Raw genomic sequence first — 14,206 nt, forward strand, 5'->3', positions numbered from 1 at the left:
TTGGTCCATCGAGTCCACAATGACCCTCCAAAGAGAATCCCACCCAGACACATTCCTTCACCCCCCTCCCCATAACCCTGCATTTTCAATGCCAATCCACCTAAACTGCACAGCTTTGGACTGTGGGAGGAAACTGGAGCACCTGGAGGAAATCCACGCAGACACAGGGGGAATGTGCAAACTCCACATATATATTTGCTCAAGGCTGGAATTGAACTCAGGTCCCTGATGTTGTAAGGCAGCAGTGCTAACCACTGAGCCATCATTCAAATAGCACTTTTGTGTATTTATAATGGAAAAATAATCTCTTAAATCCTTGAAAAGTTTGGAATATCTCCAATAACTAGACCCGTAAAACCATCTCTTTAGAGATAGGTAAATTGCTAGCTTGTCAGCTGTATATGTCTATTATATTACAGTGCAATAAAATGTTACTTGTGATTTCTTGCAAATTCTTATGTGACTTCTAATCTTTTGGCCATTGCCCATATTAATCTTTAACTTAATTTTACCCATTTGGTTACTTTATGGACCTGTATCATTGTTACCTCAATTGTCTTTGAAAGTTATCTGAACCCTTCGGTATCAAATAATAATGACCCCTTCTTAGTGTAGCCACGTAGTGACACAAATACTTTTTCAAATATGAATCAAAAAATATGTAGGACCGAAGAGGGCCTAATGTTTAGTTAAAATAATAATAGTGAAAAGGGAATATCGTATATCTGGTTACTGCATATTTAGATGATTCTCAGGTTTGACATTGCAATAAACTCTCACTCCATGCCTTGGCTGTCATGCATTCATTTCCCTAAAAATGTAATTAAAGTTATATTTTCATCATCAAATTTTCAGTTGCCCTATCTAAAGCCTTTATAAACTTTCATAGTTTGTCACAGAGCTTTTTGTTCTCCAGTTAGATTAGATTATTTACAGTGTGGAAACAGGCCCTTCGGCCCAACAAGTCCACACTGCCCTGCCGAAGCGCAACCCACCCATACCCCTACATCTACCCCTTACCTAACACTACGGGCAATTTAGCATGGTCAATTCACCTGAGCTGCACATCTTTGGACTGTGGGAGGAAAGCGGAGCACCCGGAGGAAACCCACGCAGACACGGGGAGAATGTGCAAACTCCACACAGTCAGTCGCCTGAGGCGGGAATTGAACCCAGGTCTCTGGCGCTGTGAGGCAGCTGTGCTAACCACTGTGCCACCGTGCCGCCCAGTTATTCTTAGTTTTACCCAACTCACCTCATAATCTAGTTCATTGATTTGTATTATTATGGTAAGAGTACAGTACAGAAGGTAGTTGTTAGTTCACTGTGTCCAGTCAACTCTACCAGACCACCTCAGCTGGTTTCCCTGCAGACTGTACTCTTCAAAATTCTCAAATTCTCTTTTGAAAGCTGCAATTGATTCTGCCTCTACCCAGGGTGTGCATTCTAAATCCTAAACACTTGCTGTGCTATGAAAATTTCTCTTGTGGTTGACAATTTTTTTTGTCATTCACCTCTTGCTGGCATCTGCCAATAGGAACACTCTCTCCATCCACTCTGTCTAGACTCGCATGACAGTGAACACCTCTAGGCTCCCCATCACAATCCTTATTAGATGACTTTCTTCAAAATTTCTCCCATTCAAAATTAAAATTTCTCCTTTACTTTTGACAGCACTGTGTAATACACTATTCCTAACTTGAAATGGTAGACAAGTGAGTAGCTGACAGCATACTACATAACTGGCCACAAGGAGGTGTGTGAGAGCAGTGTAGTCTGGCTTGCCTATCAGTAGAAGGAAAGAAAAGCTATTACTTTTTATCGGAATTATTTTCTTGTTATGTGACCTCAAGCTAGTGCTGCAAACAGTAAAGAAAGGAATCCCCAGATGGCATATATTATCCAAAATATTTGGCTCTAAAATACTGCCCTGTTATCTGTTAGTGGGTGGAAGCATTTTGTAACCATATACTTTCAATAATACGTCCCACCTGGAGCCATCTGACTGGAATCCATGCCCATTAATAAGCAATACTTTCACAGCTGCTCTCAACCAACTTTGCAGTGGATATGAACTCAAATCCTATTTAAGAGGACATAATGGGGTATAAAAATCCTGCTTTATTTGGCTTTGCAGGAGATTAATTACACATCTACATATGTGGATTTTTTTTTGCAAGGGAAAGGTGTCATTTGATAAAATCAATATATTGTTCTAGAAAATTAACATTGGATCCAAATTGACAAGAGTGAGGAAAATTAGAAACTGGGGACCAAATCATATAAGGGTCTGTGTGACATGGCCGATAGCAAGATATGTAGCAGAAACAGGCGACAAGAGTATTGTGGCTCATCTCAATGTTAAGATCATTGCATTCCATTGTTTCATAAGCAGCGTGGTGAGATTCTCATTAGGCAGTGACCAGATGCCAATTAACACCCATTATTGATTGTTAAATGCCTTGTTAACACCACAATCCATTTTGTTAATATTCAGACTCCCACCTTTTCAAATAAGTTCCAGGAACGTGGGTTCAAACACCACCACTGGCAAACAATGAAGGTTAAATTTCATGAAGATTTGGAATGAACAGCCAGCCTAACGGTAACACAAACATTATGAGTCGATAGGGCCTGTTCCTGTGCTGTACTATTTTACTGTAACTATTGATTGATATGACTGAGGAATGCTGACGACCAATACAAGCTTCCTGGCTTTGCCTCTGCACTGAAAGGGAGGGCAAGACATCAGGAATTAGAACCTGGTATCTCTTACTAAGGGGGCAAAATGCAAAACAGTAAAGCAAGGCGGGGATCCTGTCAGCATAGGTCGGGTCAAAGTGAATGAGAGCTAGTGAAGAGCCCAGAGATGCAGTTTGGTCCAGTCCATGTGATTTGTGCATGTCCCTGAGTGCATAATGTCCTTGCTACAGCTCTACAATGAGAGTTGTATTCCACATTCCAGTGCTGTACGCTTTTTAACATTTGTTGGTAATCAGTGGTTAGAGGATAACACTTCAGTGAGATGGTCCAAACAAATTAAGTGGCAGGTGATTAATATCAGATGACTGTGTGGCCACAGTTGGGTCTTTGCTATAATTTAGCGTACCAGTACAGGCATCCCACGCACAAGAGTCTGTGGTCAATCAGAGGGAGATGTTGATGGTAATGCACCAACCAGTCAGAATGGCATAGGGCCTGGAGGGGAACTTTCAGGGAGTGGCATCCAACTGCTGCCCTTGGCTTTCTAGATGGGAGAGGACATGAGTTTGGAAGGTACTGTAGCTGGAGCATTTGCAATTTTCTTCAAAGCATTTTATAGATGGTACACACTGCTATTGCTGTGTATTGTTGGTGAAGGGAATGAACGTGGAAGGTAGTGAATGGGATCTCAGTCAGGAGTTTGTTCTGCCTTGGATCATGTCAAGCTTTCTGAGTGTTGTTAACAGCTGTAGTCATCCAGGCAAGAGAGGAGTATTCCGTCACACTCCTGACTTGTGCAAATGCATTGGGGAGTTAGAAATTTCTAGAATTCCCAGCCTCTGATCAGCTTTTCTGGCCACAATATTCATATAACTAGTTCAGTTCAGTTTCTGGTTAATGTTAGTCCCCGGGATGTTGATAATGGGGGTATCAGTTATGGTAATGCCACTCATTGTCAGGGAATAATGGTTAGATTCTCCTTTGTTTAAGATGGTTGCCATGACATGGAGGTGCCGGTGTTGGATTGGAGTGGACAAAGTTAAAAATCATACAACACCAGGTTATAGTCCAACAGGTTTATTTGGAAGTACAAGCTTTTGGAGTGCTGCTCCATCATTAAGTAGCTAGTGGGGCAGGATCACACCCACAGTCACATTCATGTGCACACTCTCTCACAGGCATACACTCCATCACACTTGTGCACACAGTCTATCAAGTACACACACACACACACACACACACTCTCTCACACACACATACACACACTCACACACTCTCTCTCATACGCACATACATTCACACACACACACATATATATAAATCTGTGGAGTGAACTTGCATTTGGGAATTGTATTTGCAGGTACATTCTATTTTGTTCAAAAAGCGCACAATCTGTAGACAGTCAGTCCATGTGAAATTTTATAAATTCCTACTTTGGAAATAGAACCCGTCTGACTCAAAGTTGGGATATAGACAGACTCTAACCTCACATTTTTAATGCATTGTCTGAGCTGTGGTGTTACCTTTCTTTTATAAAACATTAAGTTATCTTGGGACTGTGACTCAAAAGGAGGTCTGGGATTTATGAATCGAAACCTGCATCCCTATTCTAAGTGATTAAAGACTTAATAGCAGTCTAGGTTTGTTTAATACATTGCATCAGTTGTGTGACAGTTTGATCTTTTACTATAAATTCTGTGTCCTATAATCCTGCCACTTATCAATCTAAGTCTGGATGTTGTCCAGGACTTGCTGTATACAAACATGGACTGCTTCAGCATCTGTGAAATCGCAAATGCTGCTGAACATTGTGCAACCATCAGCAAGTATCCACACTTTTGAACTTGTGAATATCATTGATAAAACAACCAAAGGTGTTTGGGTCTCAAACTCTACCTTAAAGATCTACTTCAGTGATGCTGTGGGACTGAGATAATTGACCTCCAACAGCCACTTTCTTTCTGCTAGTGAGTATTTTTTAACCTCTTGATACCCATTTACTTCAGTTTTGCTAAGGCTCCCTGATGCCAAACACAGTCAAATGTTGCCTTGATATCAAGAGTAGTCACTCTAACCCACCTCCAGTGTTCAGTTATTTTTCCATGTTTGACAAATGCTGTAATGAGGTCAGGAAATGCATGGTCCTGGCAGAACCTGAACTGGGCATCACTGAGCAAGTTATTGCTAAGTAAGTAATTTGGATACAGAACTGGCTCAAAAGTAGAAGACATAGGGTGGTAATGGTAGAGGGTTGATTTTCAGACTGGAGGCCTGTGACCAATGGTGTGCCACAAGGATCGGTGCTGGGTCCACTACTTTTTGTCATTTATGTAAATGATTTGGATGTGAACATAGAAGGTATAATTAGTAATTTTGCATATGACACAAAAATTGGAGATGGAATGGACAGCGAAGAAGGTTACCACAGAGTGCAATGGGATTTTGACCAGATGGGCCAATGGGCTGAGAAGTGGCAGATGGAGTTTAATTTAGATAATTGCGGAGTGCTGCATTTTGGAAAAGCAAATCAGAGCAGGACTTATACACTTAATGGTAAGGTCCTGGAGAGTGTTGTTGAACAAAGAGAATGCAGAATCATAGTTCCTTGAAAGTAGAGTCACAGTTGGATAGGGTAGTGAAGAAGGCTTTTGGTATGCTTTCCTTTATTGGTCAGAGCATTGTGCATAGGAGTTGGGAGGTCATGTTGTGGCTGTACAGGACATTGGTTAGGCCACTTTTGGAATATTTCATCCACAGGAAGGATGTTGTGAAACTTTAAAGTGTTCAGAAAAGGTTTACAAGAATGTTACCAGGGTTGGAGGATTTGACCTATGGGGAGAGACTGAATAGGCTGGGACTGTTTTTCTGGAGTGTCAGAGGTTGAGGGATGACCTAATAGAGGTTTATAAAATCATGAGGAGCATGGATAGGGTAAATCAGCAAAGTCTCTTCCCTGGGGTGGGGGAGGCCAGAACTAGAGGGCATAGGTTTAAGATGAAAGGGGAAAGATATAAAAGAGACCTGATGGGCAATGTTTTCACGCAGAGGGTGATGCATGTACAGAATGAATTGCCAGAGGAAGTGATGGAGGCTGGTACAATTACAGCATTCAAAAGGCATCTGGATGGGCATATGAACAAGAAGGGTTTGGAGGGATATGGGCCAAGTGCTGGAAAATGGGACTAGAGTAGATTAGGATTTCTGGTCAGCATGGACAAGTTGGATTGAAGGGTCTATTTCGGTGCTGTATATCTCCATGACTCTATAAGTGATGCTTGATAGCACTGTCAATAACTATTTTCATCACTTTGCTGATGCTTGAGAGAAGACTGAGAGGGCAGTCACTGGCTGGATTGGATTTGCCCTGCTTTTTCTGCAGTAGATTCCTGAGCAACTTTTCATAGTGTTGTAGGTTTTCTGGAACAGCTTGGCTCGGGGCACAGCAAGGTCTGGAGCATGTCTTCAGTACTGTTGCTGGAATACAGTTATAGCCCATATTCTTTGCTGTATCCAGTGCCTTCAGCTGCTTCTTGGTATCACCTGGAGTAATTGGAATTAATTATGGCACTGGTGATGCTAGGGACATCAAGAGAGACTAAGAGGCTTCTTTCATTTAAATCTGGCTGAAGATGATTGCAGATGCTTCGGCCTTATCATTTGCATTGATGTGCTATGCTCCTGCAATGTTGACTAGAAAAATGTATTCAAAGGATGTGAACATCTCCAGCTCGATGCATTCATTGTCCATCCCTAATTACCCAGAAGGCAATTAACGGTCAACCACATTGCTGTGAGTCTGAAATCATATCGAGGCCAGACCAGGTAAGGATGGTCAATTTCTCCCCTGAAGTGATTTAGATGATTTTTTATGACAACCACAATACTTGGAATTAACACCAGATTCCCAAATAGTGGGAGGCAGATAGAACAGCAGATTTTGTGATCAGATTTCTGAGTGCAAAGCATAGGGAAATCATAATTAGAAACTCCAACTACCCGAATATCAATTTGGATAAAAACAGTATGAATGGCACAGAGGGCACAAAGTTCTTGAATTCCATCAAGAAAACATTTTGTTTTTAGCAAGCTGTAACAAGTCCAATGAGATGGGTACAATTCTAGATTTAGTCTTAGGAAATGAAGCTGGACAGGTGGATGAAGTAGCAGTGGGTGACCATTTCAGCGACCATATGCAGTTAGATTTAGCATCACAATGGAAAATAACACTGACAAAACAGTAACAGAAATTCTAAATTGGTAGAAGACAATTTTTATGAAGCTGGGAACCCAAATACAACTACTTAAATGAAAATCTGTGAAAAATGAAAATTCAAAAGTAAGATTTGATAGGCACACAGTATACGTGTCCCACAAGGAATGAGCATACAGTGTAGGCTAAAGCTGAAAAAGAAAGCTAACAGCTGTCACAGAAGTTTCAGTTCTGCAGAAAGCTTCAAGGAGTCTGAAAATAAAGGTGTGAACTGCGAAAAGAAATAAGGAAAGCAAAGTGAGTTTATGAAAATATAGTGGCAGGTAAAATCAATATATTTGCTCATTACATTAGGATCAAAAGGCAAGCAAAGGAAAGTGTAAAGCCTGTCAGAAATCAACGAGGTAACTTTCAAAATGAGGGCAGGGTACTTGATGAGTATTTTTTCTTTGTCTTCAGAAAGAAGTGGGATGATGTAAACCTTCTATTTATAAGAAAGAGAAGTGTGAAAGCTTCAATAAGCAAAATGTGAGGAAAACTATTGAGTAACTAACATCCTTGAAAGTGGATAATTCACTAGGACTGGATGGTATGTAAACCAGGATGTGAAAGGAAGCTGGGAAGAATTTATGGATGTGCTGAGGATCATTTTCTAATCCTTACTAAATAAAGTGGAGTTACCAGAGGATTAGACTTCTGTGAGTGTCATAGCATTGTTTAAAAATGGTGCAAGGGCTAGATAAAATAATGTCAGCTTGGTACGCCTGACCTCAATGGTGAACAAATTATTGACATCTATCCTGAGAGACAGGATAATCATTCACATGAATCAGGGATAGTTGGTGTGGCTTTGTTAAGAAAAATCATGGTTTTCTACTTTAATTCTTTGAAGAATAACAAGGAGGATTGATGAGGTTAGTGCAGTGGTTGCTGTTTACATGGAATTAACAAAGGGTTAGAAACAAACAAACACATGGGATACAGTGGAATGTATTCACTCATACGTGGCATCAAGGAGATATAGCAAAACTGGAAGCAATGGGTATCAGGGCAAATGTTTTGGAGACATGCCTGACACATGGGAAGACCGTTGTGGTTATTGGAGGATAGTCATCTCAACTCCAGGACATTGCTGGAGGAGTTCTTTGGGGAAGTTGTCCTAGACCCCGTCTTCAGCTGCTTCATCAATGACCTTCATTGGGTTATTTGCCAATGATTACACTACGTTCAACACCATTCACGACTCTTCAGATACTGAAGCAGTCCATGTTCAAATGCAACACAATCTATCCAGGCTTGGGCTGACAAGAGACAAGTAACCTTTATGCCACACAAATGCCAGGCAATGACAATCTCCAATAAGAAAGAATCTAACCACTGCCCCTTCACATTCAATGGTATTACCATCAATGACCTCCCTACTATCAATATCCTGGAGATTACCATTGACCAGAAACACAACTAGACTAGCCACATGAACAAAATGGCTACAAGAGCAAGTCAAAGGCTAGGAATATTGCATGAGTAACTCACCTCCTGATTCCACAAAGTCTGTCTTTCATCCACAAGGCAGAAGTCAAGAGTGTGATAGAATACTCCCCACTTGCCTGGATGGCTGCAGCTCCATGAACACTAAAGAAGCATAATACCATCCAGGATAAAGCAGCCCACTTGATGGACCCAGAAGCATTTACTCCCTCCTCCACTGATGCTTGGTAGCAACAGTGTGTACTATTGACAAGATGAAATGTAGAATTTCATCAAGGATCCTTAGTCAGCATCTTCCAAACCCATAACTACTTACATCTAGAAGGACAAGGACAGCAGATACTTAGGAATACCACCACCTGCAAGTTCCCCTCCAAGTCACTCACCATCCTGACTTGGAAATATATTGCCATTCCTCTAGTGACACTGGATCAAAGCCCTGGAATTCCCTCCCTGAGGGCATTTTGGCTCCACTTACAGCAGGTGGAAGAAGTCCGCTCAAGAATTTCAAGAAATCAGCTCATCAACACCTTCTCAAGGGCAGCTAAGGATGGGCAATAAATTCTGGTCAGCCAGTGAAGCTCAAGTCCCATGAATGAATTAAACAAAGGTGCTGGAACTATTGGTGAGGCCACAACTGGAACATTGTGTAGAGTTCTGATCATCACACTATAGGAAGGACATAATTGTTCTAGTGAGAATAGAGAGAAGATTGACATGAATATTACTGGGGATTGAAAATTGCATCTCTGAGGATTCATTGAACAGCTCGTGTTGTTGTCCTTAGAACAGAGGAGATTCGGGGTGATGATGGTGACTTTATTGAGGCTTACAAAATTATGATGGGGCCTAGATACATTAAATGAGAAAGACCTGTTTCCCTTGATGGAGAGCTCATTAACCGGGGGCACAGATTTATGGTTAGCATTATTAGGATTAGACCAGATATGAGGAAATCTTTTTCACTCAGTTGTTGGTGGGTATCTTGGATTTTGCCTTTGGTTTTTCAAGGTAGAAACCCTCAATCTCTTTAAAAGGTACCTGAATCTGCAGCTGAACCAGTGCTAGAAGATAAGATTGGAATGGATGCTAATATTTTGTGGTAGTGCAGAAATGATGGGATGAATGGTCTCTTTCTGCACCACAGGTTCTCTAAGATTCTATGATTGAACCTTATTTTACTAAACTATTAGTCTATCCATATATTTTTGTCAACATTGTTTTACCTCATAACACAGTTCCATTACAATTTTCAAAACCAGAGGGAAAGGGAAATTATCTTTTCAAAATAAGGATTCTTTTAACTTCCACTTTTCTGATGGCATTAGTTAACAAATTATGGTGAAACAGATGACTCTTGGTAATTAAATCTGTCTTCAAAAAGTTGCTTTTTGACCTTCCATTGATGCATTCTTAGTCAATAGGATTTCAATGATCTATTGATTACATAGTTAAATCAATCTAAGATGCTGATTTAATGAAAAGTACATGGTTGAGACATTTGTACTACATATCTGGAGGCAATGTTCCTCTATTGGTTTGCCATAGCAATCTGAGAGTTCTCCATGTGGGCTGCACGCAAATTGGACCCTTTAAATTACCACATAAGAAATTTAAAGGCACCAACAATGTGAAGAAATGGTCCTTGCCCTCAAAATCAGTTAGAGGGAACACTGATTGGAGCAGTCAGCTTTTGATTCAACATTTGTTTGTTCTAACAGATGTTATAGATGCCAAGGTACAATTTGACAGAAAATGGAGAGTTTGCCAAGTGTCAATGTTAATCCTTCCCTTAGCCAACACATGAAACTGTCTGTTTCTGCTGTTTGCAAAATGACTGTTGTTTTTGCTGACATAACAAGTAAAGTATTACAATGTTGTATGAAATGTTTTACATTATTTCTAAGCTGGAATGTGTTTTTCATCTTCATTTTTCAGTGAAGAAAAATGAAACCATTGTGTCTGAGGAAAAGAATTGTGTCTTGCCTTATTTGTAATTAGGTTTCTGTCACTACTCCAGTATAAGGTGCATTACATTTTTCAATACACGATGAACAGATGTTTCAGTTTACATTAGAACATTCTTTGAGGCAAATTAATTGCTCCTGTGCCATCTCCTGAAGTTTGAATATCATAAAAATATTATCATCTGAAGTAAAATGCTAACTTAGAAAATTGATTTTCTCCACTTCCTTAGAAGGAATGAATGTCATTGCAGGGCAGAAGGGTGAATAGGAAACTTAATGCACTCTCATAAAACTGTCCCAATGTTACAGTATTATTCCTTTTCTCGGACTGGAGAAAACTTCTGCTTTCCCCACCTCCTGTGTGGAACTTCATGTCATTTTTGTGTACAATGAATTCATTTTAAAAGATCCAATTTCCCCCACCAGGTGTTGGAAACTGCATTCAATACAAAATTATGATATTTCTGAGTACTTGATGAATCCCATATTTCAATAGAATATGATATTAACTTCACTCTTTCACCTCCCAATAGACTCTGTTACATATGATGTTTCTCACAGAATGAGATGAAAAAAACTGAACAATGTTAAGTTGACTTCAGTGTGACTTTGCCCATACAAACAAAAAGAATGAGATATTCATACCTACTGGTTAATTTTTAAAATGCATTTATTCATCCATAACCATTTCTTGATTGTGTTGCTGTTTTAAGTTTATTAATTGTAATTATAAATATTTGCTCAGTTAAAATCCCACACAGAGACAGAATAAAAATGATACAACAACACAATACAATTGTACAAGGTGGAGATTGTTTCCTGAAATATAACATTGACTTAAATTGAAGTGGATTTACCTAGCGTATGATGGATTACCATCCTATTTTTTGACAAGCAGGGCTCTGTAGGGGGTTAGTGAATGGCTTTCTCCAGCAAGTAGTACAGGTCATCTGGTCAGTTTGGTTTCATTTTTACAGTTTTAAAAAAATCTCTCTGACAGACCATGAACTCACATAAAAGAGTTTTGTAAAGCAGATCTTCTTTTAAGAAATCTGTCTGCTCTCTTTGCGTAACTGATTCTGTTTCTTTTTTGCAGAGAAACTTTGATTCCCTAATAGCAAATCAATTGAACTTTGTCTATTTGTGATCACAATCAAAAATAATCGATCTTACACTGTGCTTTATTAAAAGAGGAGCACTACAAGAAATGCAATTCTTTTCTTCAATAGAGATCTCACACAGTGCTCAACAAGCAAGAGTCAACATTGTGCAGTATCAGCATTATGCAGATTAATCTAATTTTAGGACTTACACCAATTCCAGTCCTTTTTTCCAACCTTAAACAAAAGAGCAAACTGTCCTTACAATTGGCATCAGCATTGGTTCAGCAGTTGACTGCCAGTGAGTGGCCACACGTGTAGGGCCCTGTTTCATTGTCCTAGAGTGATGCAGAAATGTTAGTATAACCTGGAGCCTCACCACTGAGGCAGTGATGATGATCCCTGGAGTCACTGTGCTTCCAACGTTCCCAGATTTCCAGGTCCATGCTTTCACTGAGTCTTTCACAGCCTAAATAATAGCCAAAACTGTTTTGCATTCCCATAAAGTGTGGAACAAAACTGGCCCAGCAATGTGACAATATCATTTTCACTGGGCCTTCTTGAAATGCTTCCTTCACAATAGTGTTTGTGACTTGTGAGGGAGGGAGGGAGGGTTTTACCTGGCCACGTTTAACTTGAAGTCATGGGAATTCATCGGCTCTGGATTCAATTTTGAAACCTCTGAAGGAGACTCCCTCCTGAATATATGTGGCTTGCTGTGTCATTTCAGAAGGCAGCTAAGAGTCAAACACTTTCTTCTGGGTCTGGTGTCACATGTTGGCCAGACCTCATCAGGAAGGCAGATTTCCAAATGGACATTTGTAAACCAATTGGGTTTTTAAGAAAATTTGCTGCGGTTATACAGGTTGAGACCACACTTTGAGTATTGTGTGCAATTTTGGTCTCCTAGTCTGAGGAAGGACATTCTTACCAATGAGGAAGTCCATCAAAGGTTCACTCGACTGATTCCTAAGATGGCAGGACTGACACATGAAAAAGATTGGATTGACCGGGCTTGTATTCACTGGAATTTGGAACAATGACCAGAGAATCTCATGGAAACATTTACAATCCTGATGGGCCTAGACAGACTAGGTGTGGGAAGAGTATTCCTGATATTTAGAAAGTCTAGAGCTAGAGATCACAGTCTAAGAGTAAAGGGTAAGCCATTCAGGACTGATGAAGACCTTCTTCACTCAGAGAGTTGTGAACCTGTGGAATTCTCTACCACAGAAAGCTGTTGCAGCAGGTTCGTCAGATACATTCAAGTGGGGGCTGGACATGGCCCTTGCGGCTAAAGGGATCAAAGGGTGTGGAGAGAAAGTGGGACTGTTACTCTGAGATTGCATGATCAGCCGTCATCATACTGGATGGTGGCGCAGGCTCGAAGGGCCGAATGGCCTACTCCAGCACCTGTTTTCTATGTTTCTATATTTCTATAACTGACAGTGGTTACAAGGCCATGGTGAGACCTTTATTTCCAGATTTTTTAAAATGTTTGAATTCACAGTAGAGTGGCTGTCATTTCACATTTTATTGAAAACTCTTAGTGGTTAGCAACTTGGGACTATAAATTCTAATCCTTGTTTCATAAACGATTATACAGTCATTGATTCATACAGCGCAGAAAAGGCCCTTTGGCCCATTAAGTCTGCACTGACACAACATCCACTAAAAGTCCACTAATCCCAATTTCCTGCACTTTTCCCATATCCTTGAATATTATGATATTTCAGTGCTCATCCACATATTGTTTAAAGGTTGTAAGCTTTCGGGCCTGCACGACCTTCCCAGGCAGTGCATTCCAGATTGCCACTACCCTCTGAGTGAAAATGTTTTTTCACAAAGCCCCTGTAAATCTCCTGCCCCTTACCCTAAAACTATGCCCCCTAGTGATTGACCTCTGAACCAAGGGGAACAGCGATTCCCTATTCACCCTGGAAATACCCCTCATAATCTTATATACCTCAATCATGTTCCCTCCTTAGTCTTTGCTACTGTAAATACACTTACAGGTAGATATAGAATCATAGAGATGTGCAGCATGGAAACAGACCCTTCAGTCCAACCCGTCCATGCTGACCAGATATCCCAACCCAATCTAGTTCTACCTGTCAGCACCCGGCCCATATCCCTCCAAACCTTTCTTATTCATATACCGATCTAATTGCCTCTTAAATGTTGCAATTGTACCAGCCTCCACCACTTCCTCTGGCAGCTCATTCCGTACACGTACCACTCTCTGTGTGAAAAAGTTGCCCCTTAGGTCTCTTTTATATCTTTCTCCTCTCACCCTAAACCTATGCCCTCTAGTTCTGGACTCCCCAACCTCAGGGAAAAAATTTTGCCTATTTACCCTATCCATGCCCCTCATAATTTTGTGAACCTTTATAAGGTCTCCCTTCAGCCTCCGATGCTCCAGGGAAAACAGCCCCAGCCTGTTCAGCCTCTCCCTATAGCTCAAATCCTCCAACCCTAGCAACATCCTTGAAAATCTTTTCTGAGCCCTTTCAAGTTCACAACATCTTTCCGAAAAGAAGGAGACCAGAATTGTACGCAATATTCCAACAGTGGCCTAATCAATGTCCTGTACAGCCGCAACATGACCTCCCAACTCCTGTACTCAATACTCTGACCAATAAAGAAAAGCATACCAAATACCTTCTTCACTATCCTATCTACCTGTGACTCCGCTTTCACGGAGCTATGAACCTGCACTCCAAGGTCTGTTTGCTCAG

This window comes from Chiloscyllium punctatum, chromosome 9 (assembly GCF_047496795.1).
Source record: "Chiloscyllium punctatum isolate Juve2018m chromosome 9, sChiPun1.3, whole genome shotgun sequence".
Classification (NCBI taxonomy): domain Eukaryota; kingdom Metazoa; phylum Chordata; class Chondrichthyes; order Orectolobiformes; family Hemiscylliidae; genus Chiloscyllium; species Chiloscyllium punctatum.